Below are 16697 nucleotides of genomic sequence, written 5' to 3' on the forward strand. Positions count from 1 at the left end.
AATGGTTTCCTTGGAGGCACTTTCGCGTAATAGTACTACAACAAGATTTATCTCTTTTCTTCGGAATAATTGAAATAAATATATATACTAGATGCCGGAGAAAAACTAGATGGGTGGAACATGGAACCACGAGTCACGTTCTCGGAACACACGAGCCAGGCGAGTGTGACAGAACAGTGACAGTGGGATAAGAACCACGAGAAGGGGCAACCATGCCAAGAAAAACGCCAACGAGAAACGACGAGGACGAGGGAAGGTTGGGGAAACCGCGAAAACCGCTCCTGTATTCTGATTGGCTGTATTTTCTATGGCATGGTATAAATACTAAGATCCGCTGGTAATGCTTGAATTTTTCTTATAAAAGCCACAGAGTAAATTTGATATCCAAGAAATATATATATTTCTGACTTTTGATAATGCCGCTTGCCAGAGGCAAAGTAACATGACAATTATGTTACAATTTATTTTGGCTAAGTGCTTTTTTTAGAATCAATCGATCTAATGAGTCAATTTTAAATGTGTGTTTTTTACCATAACACAGTCATTAGGTGGACTACAACTTAACAAGAAGAGGTTTTTCAGAGTCTAAAAATATCACCGACTACTTTTTCAGTTGATTTATGTACATGTGAAATATTAATAGACATTTTCTTCTGAAAGTAAATGAACTTGTTCGGTTTTGTTTACAAGTTACCAAACAGTAAACATTCCAGCCTCAAAAACCATTCACCTATTTTATCCTCAACACAAATATATTTAACAAGCAATAATAGTTCGAACCAATATTAACACACAAACATAAACAGCCACGGCCGAGACAGCTGTTTGTGGAAATTTCAGTTCTAATTAATTTCCTTGTTCTACACTATTTCCGCATAAGTTTTCCAACACTCTCCGTTTTAAAGTATTCTTATGAGGCCGCTTTTGCAGCAACCCCAAGTATATGTAGCGTCCAATTGCAATTTTCAATGAGTTGACATTTTGTTTGGTAATTTGAACATACAAAGAAATTACCGCCTTTCGACTTCTTGTAAAGGCGCAGGAACTTCCCTTTTGTATTTCTTTTATTGCATATCGGCAGTAAATTGCTAAAATGGCAAAATATCATTCTCTCATTCTTTTTTTTTTTATTTTCGACAAACATCATCGTCATGCTACTTAACAGCTGATTGACAATTTTAGAGAAATGTACAAACATATAATCAGGGCCTCTTCATATGAGCCCGGTTGACTGGGCTGGCCCAGTTACCGAGATCTCACACCACTCCTATTTCCTTTGTTAAAATCTTGATGTGTTCATATGAGAAGGCGGGCCAGCCCGGTCTCTGACAAGGCGCGTTTACACGGCAGAGAATTTTGGGTACGGACCCGTCGCAAAAAAGGTCCGGTCTTGTCAATTTTTTTAAAAAAAAATAAAATAAAAGGGGGCATGGGCCTTTTTTTCTTTTTTTTTTTCTCTTTTTCTCAAAAATTGTTTTTGTTTTTTTTTTTTCTATTTTTTTCTTACTAATATATTGGCAATATTATTACCCTTGAGAAAATAGCTTCGGTTTTGCAACTTGGTGGTCAAAAAGGCACAGTTTTGCCTGGTATGTATTTCCACTTTAGAAGTATGCAAATTTGCTTTATTAGTAAAGCTGCAAGTGTCGATAAAGCTACAATAGTCGCGAACGATGCAACTTTATGTGTCGCTATTTTTGTTTCGTCTCTTGAATTTCATCCCGGTCAATCGGGCTGAAATGTTTTTGGCCATATGAACAAACGACAAAAATTTGTCCCGCTAAACTAGACAGCCCATTTACCGGGTTCATATGAAGGTTCATTTAATTTCATTTTTGCCTTCAGTGTTTTGCTTGCTGCTCTTCTTTTCGTAACCAGGATATATATATACGTATAATGTACAGGAATGTAAGATAGCGAAGTAACAAACCTAACTTAAAAGCGAGGTAATAATTTTTCCACGTGCCCGGAGCATCGTGCATGAGTATTACAAAGAGATTTATTTTATTTCTACGGGTACTGAATCGCTCTTTCACGCACATGCCATAGTTAAACTAAATATATAACAAAATAATCATTGTATGGTGAAAGTAGCTCACTTGCGTCTTACTGACTTATATATGTCTCGCCCAAGAAGCCGATGAAAATAATTGTTTTGGCTGCCTTGTTCTTTCTGGAGACTGGGAGAATTTGCTTACAACTAGTACACTCGGTAGCAAACCTAAAATTTAAGGCTTTTGTTCAGTGTGGGTACACTTCAAAAAACAGATGTTTCTGAAAAGAAGGAAGCTATTTTCAATTATCAAATCGAGTGAGTATTGTACCTTGTAAGCAAAAAAGGTTGAAAATAATAACTAAAAAAGTGACCAGAAAAGAAAACAAATATATTCCAGTTTCTTGGTTTAGCATTTTGCAAATCAAAAGGATTGTCAGGAAAAAAAAAAAAAATCTTTTTCTGCGACCATTTTGTCTACGCTTTTAGTAGTTACCTGAAATAACCCGTCCATATTTCATGTCGTAACTGTGTCAATAAAACATTTGGACTGGTAAAAACGAGATACCAGCCCTTATTCATTTCATTATTAGCAACACGTAAAGTAAACAGAAAAGTAAACAATTTAATGTATGTTTCGTACTGAAAAATTACAAAGCAGCCGACGATAATTGGCAATTTCTATACGTAATAAACAAGCGCTGAAACTGTGTTTCCTTGGAAGCCTTTTTGCGCTGAAGAAATACAACAATATTTTGAAAAGACACCAACTTTAGCATCAAACTAAGCAGGCATTATATATAGCATTGTTAACAAGTATCGTAACTATTATTTTATTAAGTATCTGTATTGTTTTTAGTTCATCGCAACATTGATTAGCCATTATTTATTAAGTATCTTATTGTATTGTCAGTTCTGTAGTATCAACTTGTATGTAGCCGTTTTTCCCTTTTTGTTTGCAATAAACCATTAAAAAAAAATATATATATATGCATCTTATTTTGACTTCTTCGGAATATTTAATGGCAGTATGCTAGGATTTACAGGTAGTGCTTGAATATTTCTTACTGATACCACAGTGTAAATGTATATCCAAAAACTACTTCGCGATAAAAAAAAGCGGCCACCTGTGTTTTTCTGACTTTTGATTACGACGCTTTCCAGAGATAAAGCGACAACACAGTTATGTTGCAAATTATTTTGGCTAATTGCTCTTTCCAAAATCTATCTAATGATTCAATTTCTCGTGTGTTTTCACCGCTTAACAAAACAGAGCCCCCAGCTGAATTTCTTGCTTTCGTGCCGATATGAAAAATTATCACAATTTTAAATTGAAACCCGTCTCAGTTAACATGCTCAGGAAATTAAAAAATTCACACATCTCAACTTGAATTTAATTGTTACGTATTCTGTTAACTTCGCGTGTAGATAACAAGTTAAATGACGGAAAGTACCTCGTTTTCCAGCCCAAATGTGATATTCGCGCGCGCAGTTGCCATCTGAACTGGGGACGAGTTATTACATGTGAATACGAAAAGCGTAGAGAAACTAGCAACAAAAATGATTTCATTTTTTTGCAAAGCAATTGAATGTCAAAACATTAAGAGCACTTTTTTTTCTAGTCACTTCGTTATTTTTTATTTGCATACTTACAACCGCACCTTTGACCTAGGTCAAGGTTGTTAAAGACCGTCTTTGCCAAACGTCTGCCATACCTTTGATTGCGACAAAGGCCGGCTTGGATTCATTCAACAAAAGGCTTCAATTCTAAGTTAATTTTCAACTAAAGTGTGCTGGTTGCTGTATGCAAATTTTCCAAGTCTTTTGAAAGACCCAGCAAGGTAGCTGAGACAATTATTTTTATTAGTTTCTTCACCGCAACATAATTTATCACTCAAGAAAAACGCAAGTGATACTTTTCACCAAACAATAACCATTTATAAATAGATATCTAGATACTCTGTGATCGACTACAGTATGGGGTCCAGTTCTCGGCCGGGTCCAGTTCTCGGCCACTTTGTGTTCAACGAGTTTTTTCACGCCACAGTTGAATTAAAAGAAAAAGTCATTTCCTTCAAACCATAGAATGATTCCTGTGCTCTAAGTATCTTGAGTTTGATCCTTCAACACGCTATAGAAAGCTCACACGTCGAGTTCATGCGAAGGTAGGTGAATTTATTTTTTTCGAAAACTTGTTTGTTTACGGCTCCTTAAAATTCATGGATGAAGTTAAATTCGTATTTTGTCCGTGAGCCCCTACCAAACGAGCTAATTTTTGGCATGTAAAACTTAGAATAATTCAGCTTTCTGCTCAAGTTAACTTTTTGTTGAAGCGTTGTATATTTTGGTCTTCATTTACTTCGAATTTTTCCGTGCGACTTTTGCGTATTTGCCAGTTCTCGGCCACCCTGCGCGCTATCACAGTTCAGTGCTTTTGTTTTTCATAAAATTTCATTTGCTAAGAGTGATGAAAGAAATGTTTTTAAAATAAAGTTCAATTAAATATCTAAGTTTTGAGCTGACTTTTTTTGTCTTGCCCAAGAACACAACACAAGTGACCCCGGCCGGGGCTCGAACTCGGACCGCACAATCCGGAGTCCGGCGCTCCTAACCATTAGGCCACCGCGCCTCCCATAGTTGATTAGGTTAATAACTACTTATTTTTGTTATTATTATCATATATATTGCCTTAAGGAAAATATTTACCGAATGCGACGCCTATTGAAGTGAAGAAATCAACAGACGTATTCTTTTTTGCATTCTCCGGAATGCAAAAAAAATGCGTTTTAGAGGGTAATATAAAAAAAGACAGTCAAAATATTCCTAACAAGGTTAGAAAGAAAACTCTCCTTGTTTTTTATCACGGCTTATTTAATTTATTATCCTATCATCATTTATTCTTTAAAAATGCACTTTTGAACAATGGCAATTGTTGGGAAGACTGAAGAGGACGTAAAGAACATCAACAACCAAGTGTAATTTCCCCAAGATTTTATTTTAACAGCTCAAAACTACATCTTTTTTAGCGATAAATTGCTTCTTCCCACTTTGGCTAATCACACTAAGAGAGCTCTCGTCCCTGGACCTTCTTCCCAAACATGCTACTTCTTACGTTATCGTGGGGAACTCTGTGTTGTCACTATAAATAGAAAAAAAAAGTGTTAATACATGCACAAATATTACTACATTCATTTGACAACATTTTCTTCTCTCTTGACTCCTAATTTTACATCTCATTTTTGGAAGATAGTAGGAGGGAGACTGAAGCAGTCTTTTAACTTAGAAGCAAATTTAAAATTGATCTGATTTAAGTTTCCATCGTATCTTAAATGCAATATTGGTTATTCCGGGGCTGTTATTTGGAATGGACTGCCTTCTAAACTACGTAAGCCATTAACCCTTGCAAGCTTTAGCAAGGGAATCAAGGACTTCTACTCCTCAACGGGCACCCACACGGCAAACACGTAAAACAGTGTTATAGATATTTTATCATTTTTTACTGATGTTTTTTACCGTGCCTAAATAAAGTCTTGACGTTGTCATTGTCCAGTTTAGTAGCTATAATCATTCTTGGTACAGTCAACTCTCTCTTAACGGACACTTCTATAAGACGGACACCTCCATAAGACGGACACCTGGTAATGGTCCCTGCCGTTTTTCAGTCATTTTACTGTAACCAAACTCCCTATAAGACGGACACCTCTCTAAGACGGACAACGGACACTTTGAAATCATTAACGGACACTTGAGAAGTGGTTTTTATTAGTAAAAATCAGTGCAACTAAACTTCGTATCGACCTTAAGCAAAGTTAGTCAGCGCCTTAAGGATACCAAGCTTACTAACCAAAAACAATATTTAAGCACTTTAACGGATTACTTCTCTGCTTACGTGTAAGGGCACTAAAGGAGTCGTTTTCTACTTACAGTATTACAGTTTGTAGAGGGTCTCAACTTTTGCTTCAACAAGCGAATACGGTCCTTTTATTATTTCAGTCTTGTTGCAGTTTGCAAAGTATACCGAGTTAAGATTTTAGACTAGAAGCCGTGAACGTTTGCTTAAACAAGCGAATACATATAGACGCGATGCAATTTGCAACATGTCACAGTGTACTGTTCGTTTTTTAGAAGCAGTGAACTATCGATTGTAATGGACAAACGAGTCACTTTTCTAATATTTTTTGTCCCTGTTTGTGGGTTTTGCTGAAGTAAAGCGACTTTAAACAGACGTGTATTCATTGTGCATAGGTTCAGCTTTATTAGCCCTTTTATTATCTCAGAATTACTAGTGTCAAGTTACCTCGACTCTCTACAAGCCGGACACTTCTCTAAGACGGACAGTTGGGACCGGTCCCGAAGGTGTCCGTCTTCGAGAGAGTTGACTGTACTTTTAAAAATGGTTAGAATGTAAGTTGTGTCTTCTTTTAAGAACCAATTAGTAGATTCGACAGCAATTGTGCCATGTTAATGGCCTTCTCTAAAAAGGTTAACCTATTTTTTTTGTCGAATAACCCAGGGATCAGTACCAGAACCCTTACTGTAACCTCCGTAATTGTTTTTCTTGCACAGAATTCTTGAATACCAGTTAAATCATAGATATTGTCCAATCTAACTGAAGAGATTCCAAGTTAAAAAAGTTGTCTGTCCCCCCCCCCCCCCCCCCAGCACACACACATACACATACACATACCCTTTCTCTCTGTGTTGAAGTTCTTTTTAACAAATAAATAAAGAAAACAGTTACTAGGAAACAAAAGAGATATTTAATTTACTTAGAAGGTAGAACAACACTTCAACCCGGGTGGACACATTCCGCTTCCACCGTAACATGGCTCATCAAGAGGAACACAATAGCCCGGTCTGTCTTCTCCGCACCACATTTGGCGCTGCTGAAGTACATCTTGACCTGTTGACAATCACATATGGATAAAAACCTCAATTAGTTAGTAAGAAAACACCCAGAAAAACATTGGGTAACTCCGACTCAAATTCAAAATAAATTTTACAGGTTAAAGGACCCTAGTCAGTCACGCCTTTGCTTTTCTTTTACATACGAGAATTTTGGTATAATATTTTTCGTGGAGCGTGTCTTAAGGGAAAAGTTCACTGTGGAATTGCTAAAAGTAATTACACAAACTTCAAGTACAATAAGATTTCGCTTCGCCATGCAGTTTTTGAGTCTAATGCTTGCGTGCGCTTTGCGCATGCGCATTAGACTCTTTGTTATATGAAAAAAGCTGTTAGCAATCCCAAGGGAATGGTTCGGGATCGATAATCGTTCGCTGTAATGTAGAAAACAATGATCAGCTGCAAGAACGGACTCCGTACGGACACGCACGATTAGTTTCAATTAAAAACAGCCAATCAGCGACACGTGTTCCCACGCATAATTAAAAGTTCTTTCTCAAGTCACGATTATTCAACACTTGAACAGGACGAAATAATTTTCCAGTTAAGACATTTGTAAGCTTTTTGTGAAAATAAATCTTCGTTTTCAGTTCAGTTAAGCACTTGTGTTTTCGTCTTGCTTAAAAAGCAAGACGTCTTTGAGAAAAAATATTTCGACGGCGACTCGCGTTTATTTACACAATGCGACCAAATGTTTATTTTGTTTTAAAAAATAGAAAACTTTACCTCGTATTTTGTATTTAAGTCATTCGAATTTTGACCAATTTTTTCTTTACAGTGCAAACAAAAACCTTCAAAAATAAAAGATGTGCATGGATAAATGTAAATCAAGTTACGCGACTAAATCAAAATGCGTTTGTTTGGCCGCTTTGCAGTATTACACTGTCCCGGCCTTTGCCATACACTGAAATCGAATTTCATGCTTTTACGACTCTCAGAGATCTTAAGTTCTTCTTATAGCTAGAAAAATCATAAAATGGTTACATTGATATGGAAGTGATGATTCGCGAAATTTGTACATCATGATAAACAGTCTTCGCTCCTGTGTATGGTAGCTCGATAATAATTGCCTAGTTTCCAGCGTTCAAAAGGTCATCATTATATTGACGTGAGCATTTACACCCGTTTTTAGGAAAATCTGTCACTAAGTGCTTACAGTACAATGGAGTAACAGTCACTATTTCAAGTGCTTTTATTGCAAAATCTGTTTCAAGAGTCATCATCAAAATGGTGAAAAATCTGAAAGAAAACGATGTGAAGTTCTTCAACCCTTGTTGTAATGAACATGCTTTTTGTAAATCGTCACGCAATCTTGTCCAAATGTTTAATCGTTTCTGCTTTTACGGACAATACGGAAGAAGTAACATCAACTCCTGTTCATACTTTAAATTTTGTGAAGCATATAACATTTATGACTGTTTCGTTTTCATCCATAATCATCCACGATGCCCCTAGCTTGCTATAAGCATTTTAAATTAAACTCCCGAACACAAACCTCTAACCAATTTTAACCGGCTTACGAAAACCGCGCAATCTGTATCACTATGCCATACGGCATTAGACTCATGTCACCCTTGGTGACCTATTTTTTATATTTTTGATGGAATCGAAAATAGCCGAGACCGACTAGGAGTCAATGGTCCTTTAAGGACAACTGATGAATTTCACTCCAAACGAAAAAAAAGAATAATACAATAACTCTTACTGTCAGTGTTGAGTGAACTGATACTGCTTGCTTGGGAGCTAAAGCGTTGAAACGAGACTTCAAGCCATTTTAAAAAAAAAGATGCTAAGTAGGCCAGAACTTATCGAAATACCTTCTTCGTGATCCCGTCCAGGAGCTGCCTCCAGCACCACTGCGGTTAGCAGGAGAAAGAAGCAAATAACCTTCATGGTCGACATCCTTTCTGTTCAGCATTGTTGTAAAGTGGGTAGAAGAAAAAAAGGAAACATCACTAAGTAAAGGAACTAATTAAAGAAAAAACAGAGCAGGAGCAGGGGCAGGGGGGCAGGGGGTACAGCCCCCCTCCTCCCAAAAAAAATTGTGGGGGTGGGGGCGGCTCAGCCCCCCACGTTTTGGTGCCGAAAATATCACGAGCGCAGCGTGAAAAATTGGTTTGTCAAGATATTACGTCTCGTGAGTGAGTTCAAACATCTTCGACACTTCCTTGTAAGTCTTCGGGAAACATCGTTTCTCTTCGGAAAGTTCGAAAAATGATCGGAATCGGAGAATCTTCGGATATCTTCGGTTTAAAAACTGTTCAGAAAACAAAAAGCCAGAACGGAAAAGGGTTGCTCCAAATATGAAAACCTGCCGAGTATTTTTGGTTCAGTCTAAGGAACCCCCATGTTCCAAAACTCTCCGCCGCCTCTGAAATATAAACAAGTTTAATTCTATTTTTATTAATTAAACGAAAACTGAATGTTTTGCCATCTTAGAAAACTTCAATCACAAAGAAACCAGGAGCAGGGATTGATTTTATGGGTTTTTGCGACGAGAACTAACGTTCAAAAAGTGACCAAAAAAGCAAGCTAGAGACTACCAATAAAAAAACACTCCAAATTAAACAAAATTGGTCCAAGAAATCGCGGGGGAAAATGCAGTGCTCGACCAGGGCGGTAGAAGGTTAAACGTTCGCGCTAATTGTTTATGCGTATCATTACTGCGCACGTAATAGGCCAATTCCGATATATTAATATTCTAACTTGGCTCCGAGGCTTGGGGGAATAAAACAAAAGAAATTATATATTCATTCCTGAACCTCGACGTGATATCTTTTGTTTTATTCCCCAAAGCCTCGGGGCCAAGTTAGAATATTAATATATCGGAAATGGCCTATTCATGTCGCAACATTACGCCACGTCATGCATCGAGCGCGCGCGCGGAGGAAACTTCCTAAACACATATAGGGTGGATAGCCGTTGCGGTAACTTCGCTTGCAGTTTGCCTGGCCGGTGACACCTACTGTTTTCTTTACGGATCACTTTTGTTAACGATTATCTACGTTATGCTAGAAAATGAAACAAATCTATCATCAACATTTTGATTTTTTCTGTCCCACGAACGTTCGAATTTCCCTTTTTGAGCTTTTCGTTTTGCCGTGCGACGGTTTCATGTGCCTATTTTGGGGTTAAGTCTTTCAAAAAGGATGGCATCACTTAGAATTATTTACGTAACAGACGCACTTCTACAAAATATGAGTAAGATGGTTTGGCTCGGTTTACCCATCTTTGATATTTTTAACTACAAACTCTCTATGCCATGCTAAATCAGGGTAGTTTTCCATACGCTTAATATTTGAAACGAAGTCGAAGATCCCAATTTTTTTTTGCAGTAAATATTTTAAAAAATCTATCGACTAGAAAATTTTTGCGCGAACGTCCTTAATGAAGTAATTCTTAGGAAAACGACGTTTCGTTCGAGTTATCGGGCGGTTCGAAAAATCGAGGGTTCGAAAGATTGGAAGTTCAAGGTATGTTTTCTCCGATAGTCGCACTAGCTAATTTCTTTCTGAGAACATCACAATCAAACCCGTAAAAGCCTTTGCCTCTATGAGAAGGCAACTGATTTAAGCATGAGTGCATGGCACAGTCCAAAACCACAAAAGCATACAAGTTACCAAAGAGTAAACCCATGGCAAACCTTGACAACCATCCACCGATTTTAAGGTCAGCAAAATGTTCTTTAGGTTAAAGATAAAAAAAAATGATAAAATCCTTACCTTTGTGGCTTCAATTTAACTTAACGAAAAGAAGAAATTGTAGTTCTGAAATAAAGTAAAACAGAAACAATATCAATTTGAGAAGTATTAGTGTAAGAAAAGACAACGTTAAGTTCTGTTCACCCACCTCGTTTAGCACCTCTCGAACGAATACCAAGCTTGGCTATAACAGCGCGTCTTTTCACTGCATGGGATTGATTTCGTGCCGTGCAATGATTGGTCGGATATTCGCGTGGGCAAATTTTTTCGAAGCAGCCGATAGTTTCCTTGGAGGCTCCTACGCACAGAAGTATTACCATAAGATTAACGTTACTTCTTCGGAACCAATAGAAGTATACTGAGATTTACACTGGCAGTGCTTGAATTTTTCTAACAGATGCCATATTGAAACTTGTTCTCCGAAAACAAATTCTGTGCGATAAACGTAGCGGCGGCACTTGTACATGTGTTTTCCTGACTTTTAATATGCCGCTTGCCAGAGGCAAAATGAGAAGAAAATCATGTTGCAAATTATTCTGGCTGGCTGCTTTTTCTAGAATCTATTTGATGACTCAATTTCACAGTATTTTTCACCCTATAGCTAACACATCCATTAAAGGCGGACTACAACTTAACTGAAGATCTGTAATTTGTTTCAATTTGAAATGACTAGCAAAACGTTTCCGCCCAAAAGTAACTTGTTTTAAATTCCTAAAATGAGTGGATACCTTCACTTGTAATTAAAAATAAAAGGTCTTGTTTCGGCTGCCCTGTCCTTTCTAGCGTCTAGGAGAATTTGCATACAGTAATTTTTCAGTTCTACCCAGCACATGGTATGAAACTTAAATTAAAAGGCTTTTATTCCATGGGAGGTAAAAAGCTCTTTTTGAAATACAATTAAAAACTCAAACATTTCAGATGGTAACTTCGTGAGTACCACATTTAGGCTGAGCTGGTGAAAGCGAAACACTTGCTGTATCTGTTATCGTATTAGCTACAAGCAAAGTACATGTCCCCCTAACCGCGTCAATTTGCGGGAAAAATTATAGGCAAATGTATGGGAAATGAAAAACGCAAATGAACGCTTTCTAGCCCAGCTACATCCTTCAAAATCGGTGAATAAAAGCTTTTGTCTAGTATCTTAACTTAACAATCGATAAGTTGTCCTGAATTCAATTTTTGTAAAAGATATTTGCCGTTGGATTCCCATGCAAACACTGTAATTTCTACCCGCTTTGCCTATTAAGGCCTATTGAATTTGAGTTGAGTACAGAAAAGTAAAAGGATAGTAAGATCCACAGGTATAGGGCTTAAATGTTTTTAACAAAGGCCACAATGTAAATGTTTATCCGTGAATATTGTACGACTGATAAAAATTAGCGGCACCTGTGTTTTTCTGACTTTTAATTATGCCGCTCGCCAGAGGCAAAATGAGAAAAATAAATGTGCTGCAAATTATTTTGGCTAATTGCTTTTTCTAGAATCTATCTGATGAATCAATTTCACACGTGGTTTTCCCCATACCTGCAAAATCTTACTTTCTTTCAATGTGAAAATGTCGAGAAAAACGTTTTCCGCCCAAAAGATACTTGCTTCAAATTTGTAAAATGAGTGGATACCTAGTCTCGGTTGCCTTGTTCTTTCTTGAGACGGGGAGAATTTGCATACTGCAATTTTACAGTTTTACCCAGCACACGGCGGGGTTTTGAACTTTTATTCAATGGGGGTAAAGGATTTCCGAAAACCAACCCTTTCTAAAAAGAAGAAAGTTGTTTACCTGATAATTAAATAACTATGAAAATAAAACAATATCAAACGGCTACATAAGAAAACAAATATATTCCGATTTATTGAACAAACAAGTGTGATTTAATATGTAAACATCTTAAAGGGAGAATTGAAGAAATGAAATAATTTTAGCGACTATTTTCTCTACGCGTTTTTTTACTAACATGCAATAAGTGGTAACTGCGCGAATACCCTATCATCTTGACTGGTGAAACGAGATACTGGCTGCGGTCACATCTAGACTGCTAACTATAGTTAGGACGGCGTTAACTATAGTTAGCTATTTCGGTAATGTGACCGCTTCTCTGTTCGCCCTAACTATAGTTAGAAAATTTACGCCTCGCTGATCCAAAACAATACACACTAACTATAGTTATACCCAAGCAAGGTTCATGGGTTAGTCTTAAGTTTACAAACGAAAAGCCAATCAGAATGTGACAATTCTTTTCGCACGTGCGAGATGAACATAAATATGCAAAACAAAGCGTCAAGGGAAGGAAAACAAGAAAAACAACATGCCACGAAATTACATATCGTCAATGTCAGCAAAAATAAAGCTTGAATTCTTCGGTTTCTAGCATCCTTACTTCATTTTATTTTCTTCAACGCCGAAATGCCGTGCAAAAATAGAAAAAATAGAGGAACAACTGGACACAGATCATCAACAAGGGCTGTCATGAACTAATTTAAATACCAAATTATTCACAACCTAATCAGAACTAACTATAGTTAACTGCATTGGTGTGACCGCAAAGACGACAGAAGCACTAACTATAGTTAGGTATGACGTCACGTAACTTGAGACTAACTATAGTTAAACTTAAGTTACGTCGTAGATGTGACCGCAGCCACTATACCCGTTATTTATCTTATTAGCTACACGTGAAGTTAACAGCATGTTAAAAAAAATTAAATTTCAGTCGAGCAGACAAAAAGTTCTTTAATTTATTGAGCGTAATAGCCGAAATACGATTAAATTTTAGATTGAAATAAATTGATTATCAGCACGAAAGCAAAAGATTTAGCTTTGAGGTTTATCCTTAATAAGACAACGAAGAGATGAATAGATATGTATTACTTGCCAAGGCTTTATTTGTCGGATTTTAGGAATAGCGTGAATTAATTTTCCCGCCCTTAATGCAGCGCACGGTGATCAGATTTTTTTTAACTATTTATGGTAGACACTTTAACCATTCTTTAACAAAATAAACAACAAAACACTGACATTTTTGACGATTATTTTGACGATTCTTCGTGACGTGACGAGCTTATTCATTCTCATGATCTTGCTCAGTAAAATAAGTTGTAAAGTGGGAAAGAAAAATTAACAAAACGGTTCAGTGCTGTGAAAGAAAGCTTTAGAAGGTCCTAACCCTTGTTTACTTCGGTATTTATTTTTTATTTTTTATTTTTTTTCGCGACTTTTGAAGCATCAAGAAAATTCAACTGAACGTATTAGTTGATGTATGTTAAGCGATCCGTCATCATTGCTCTTCACTCTTATCGGTAATTTCCTATTATTGGTGAAGTCAACTGTTAGCAGATTCTGTAAAATTTTATCGGGAAAATTCAGCTGAACATTTAAGTTGATGTATTTTAAGAGATCGGTCCATGTTATTGCTCTTTATTCTTTACATCTGTAATTTCTTATTTTTTCCAAAGGAGCCGACGATAATTGACAATTTAAGCAAGCGCTGAAAAAGTTTCCTTGGAGGCCTCTTCGCGCTGAAGTATCACAATAAGATTAAACTTACTTCTTCGGAATAATAGAAGTATTCTACGATCCACAGGGAGTGCTTGAATTTTCCTAACAGATGCCATATAGTAAATTGACATCCGAAAATTTTGTGCGATAAAATTAACGACACTTGTGTTTTCCTGACTTTTAATTATGCCGCTCGCCAGAGGCAAAATGAAGAAAAATTGTGCTGCAAATTATTTTGGCTAATTGCTTTTTCTAGAATCTATCTGATGAATCATTTTCACTCGTGGTTTTCCCCATACCTGCAAAATCTTACTTTCTTTCAATGTGAAAATGTCGAGAAAAACGTTTTCCGCCCAAAAGATACTTGCTTCAAATTTGTAAAATGAGTGGATACCTAGTCTCGGTTGCCTTGTTCTTTCTTGAGACGGGGAGAATTTGCATACAGCAATTTTACAGTTTTACCCAGCACACGGCGGGGTTTTGAACTTTTATTCAATGGGGGTAAAGGATTTCCGAAAACCAACCCTTTCTAAAAAGAAGAAAGTTGTTTACCTGATAATTAAATAACTATGAAAATAAAACAATATCAAACGGCTACATAAGAAAACAAATATATTCCGATTTACTGAACAAACAAGTGTGATTTAATATGCAAACATCTTAAAGGGAGTATTGAAGAAATGAAATAATTTTAGCGACTATTTTCTCTACGCGTTTTTTTACTAACATGCAATAAGTGGTAACTGCGCGAATACCCTATCATCTTGACTGGTGAAACGAGATACTATACCCGTTATTTATCTTATTAGCTACACGTGAAGTTAACAGCATGTTAAAAAAAATTAAATTTCAGTCGAGAAGACAAAAAGTTCTTTAATTTATTGAGCGTAATAGCTGAAATACGATTAAATTTTAGATTGAAATAAATTGATTATCAGCACGAAAGCAAAAGATTTAGCTTTGAGGTTTATCCTTAATAAGACAACGAAGAGATGAATAGATATGTATTACTTGCCAAGGCTTTATTTGTCGGATTTTAGGAATAGCGTGAATTAATTTACCCGCCCTTAATGCAGCGCACGGTGATCAGATTTTTTTTAACTATTTATGGTAGACACTTTAACCATTCTTTAACAAAATAAACAACAAAACACTGACATTTTTGACGATTATTTTGACGATTCTTCGTGACGTGACGAGCTTATTCATTCTCATGACCTTGCTCAGTTAAAAAAGTGTTAAAGTAGGAAAGAAAAATTAACAAAACGGTTCAGTGCTGGGAAAGAAAGCATTAGCAGATCTTAACCCTTGTTTACTTCGGTATTTATTTTTTATTTTTTTTTTCGCGACTTTTGAAGCATCAAGAAAATTCAACTGAACGTATTAGTTGATGTATGTTAAGCGATCCGTCATCATTGCTCTTCACTCTTATCGGTAATTTCCTATTATTGGTGAAGTCAACTGTTAGCAGATTCTGTAAAATTTTATCGGGAAAATTCAGCTGAACATTTAAGTTGATGTATTTTAAGAGATCGGTCCATGTTATTGCTCTTTATTCTTTACATCTGTAATTTCTTATTTTTTCCAAAGGAGCCGACGATAATTGACAATTTAAGCAAGCGCTGAAATAGTTTCCTTGGAGGCCTCTTCGCGCTGAAGTATCACAATAAGATTAAACTTACTTCTTCGGAATAATAGAAGTATTCTACGATCCACAGGGAGTGCTTGAATTTTCCTAACAGATGCCATATAGTAAATTGACATCCGAAAATTTTGTGCGATAAAATTAACGACACTTGTGTTTTCCTGCATGCCGCTCGCCAGAGGCAAAATGAGGAAAAATTGTGCTGCAAATTATTTTGGCTAATTGCTTTTTCTAGAATCTATCTGATAAATCAATTTCACATGTGTTTTTCCCCATACCTGTAAAATCTTACTTTCTTTCAATGTGAAAATGTCGAGAAAAACGTTTTCCGCCCAAAAGATACTTGCTTCAAATATGTAAAATGAGTGGATACAACGTCTCGGTTGCCTTGTTCTTTCTTGAGACGGGGAGAATTTGCATACAGCAATTTTACAGTTTTACCCAGCACACGGCGGGGTTTTGAACTTTTATTCAATGGGGGTAAAGGATTTCCGAAAACCAACCCTTTCTGAAAAGAAGAAAGTTGTTTACCTGATAATTAAATAACTATGAAAATAAAACAATATCAAACGGCTACATAAGAAAACAAATATATTCCGATTTACTGAACAAACAAGTGTGATTTAATATGCAAACATCTTAAAGGGAGTATTGAAGAAATGAAATAATTTTAGCGACTATTTTCTCTACGCGTTTTTTTACTAACATGCAATAAGTGGTAACTGCGCGAATACCCTATCATCTTGACTGGTGAAACGAGATACTATACCCGTTATTTATCTTATTAGCTACACGTGAAGTTAACAGCATGTTAAAAAAAATTAAATTTCAGTCGAGCAGACAAAAAGTTCTTTAATTTATTGAGCGTAATAGCCGAAATACGATTAAATTTTAGATTGAAATAAATTGATTATCAGCACGAAAGCAAAAGATTTAGCTTTGAGGTTTATCCTTAATAAG

At 36.4% G+C, this 16697-nt stretch overlaps 1 protein-coding gene and 1 long non-coding RNA gene across 2 annotated transcripts in view; one reads left to right on the plus strand and one right to left on the minus strand.

Moving 5' to 3' along the window:
• Positions 1–16697, plus strand: part of LOC144644923 (uncharacterized) — a 141034-nt gene that overhangs the window by 47683 nt on the left and 76654 nt on the right. The window lies entirely within an intron of this gene.
• LOC144632751 (uncharacterized) lies at positions 4968–11593 on the minus strand. Its single transcript, XR_013566938.1, has 5 exons — positions 10748–11593; positions 10621–10665; positions 8716–8805; positions 6763–6896; positions 4968–5132 (listed from the first exon to the last, which is right to left on the minus strand). It is a non-coding gene; the product is annotated as an uncharacterized LOC144632751 (long non-coding RNA).

Source organism: Oculina patagonica, chromosome 1 (assembly GCF_052425735.1).
Source record: "Oculina patagonica isolate OP01 chromosome 1, crgOcupat, whole genome shotgun sequence".
NCBI lineage: Eukaryota > Metazoa > Cnidaria > Anthozoa > Scleractinia > Oculinidae > Oculina > Oculina patagonica.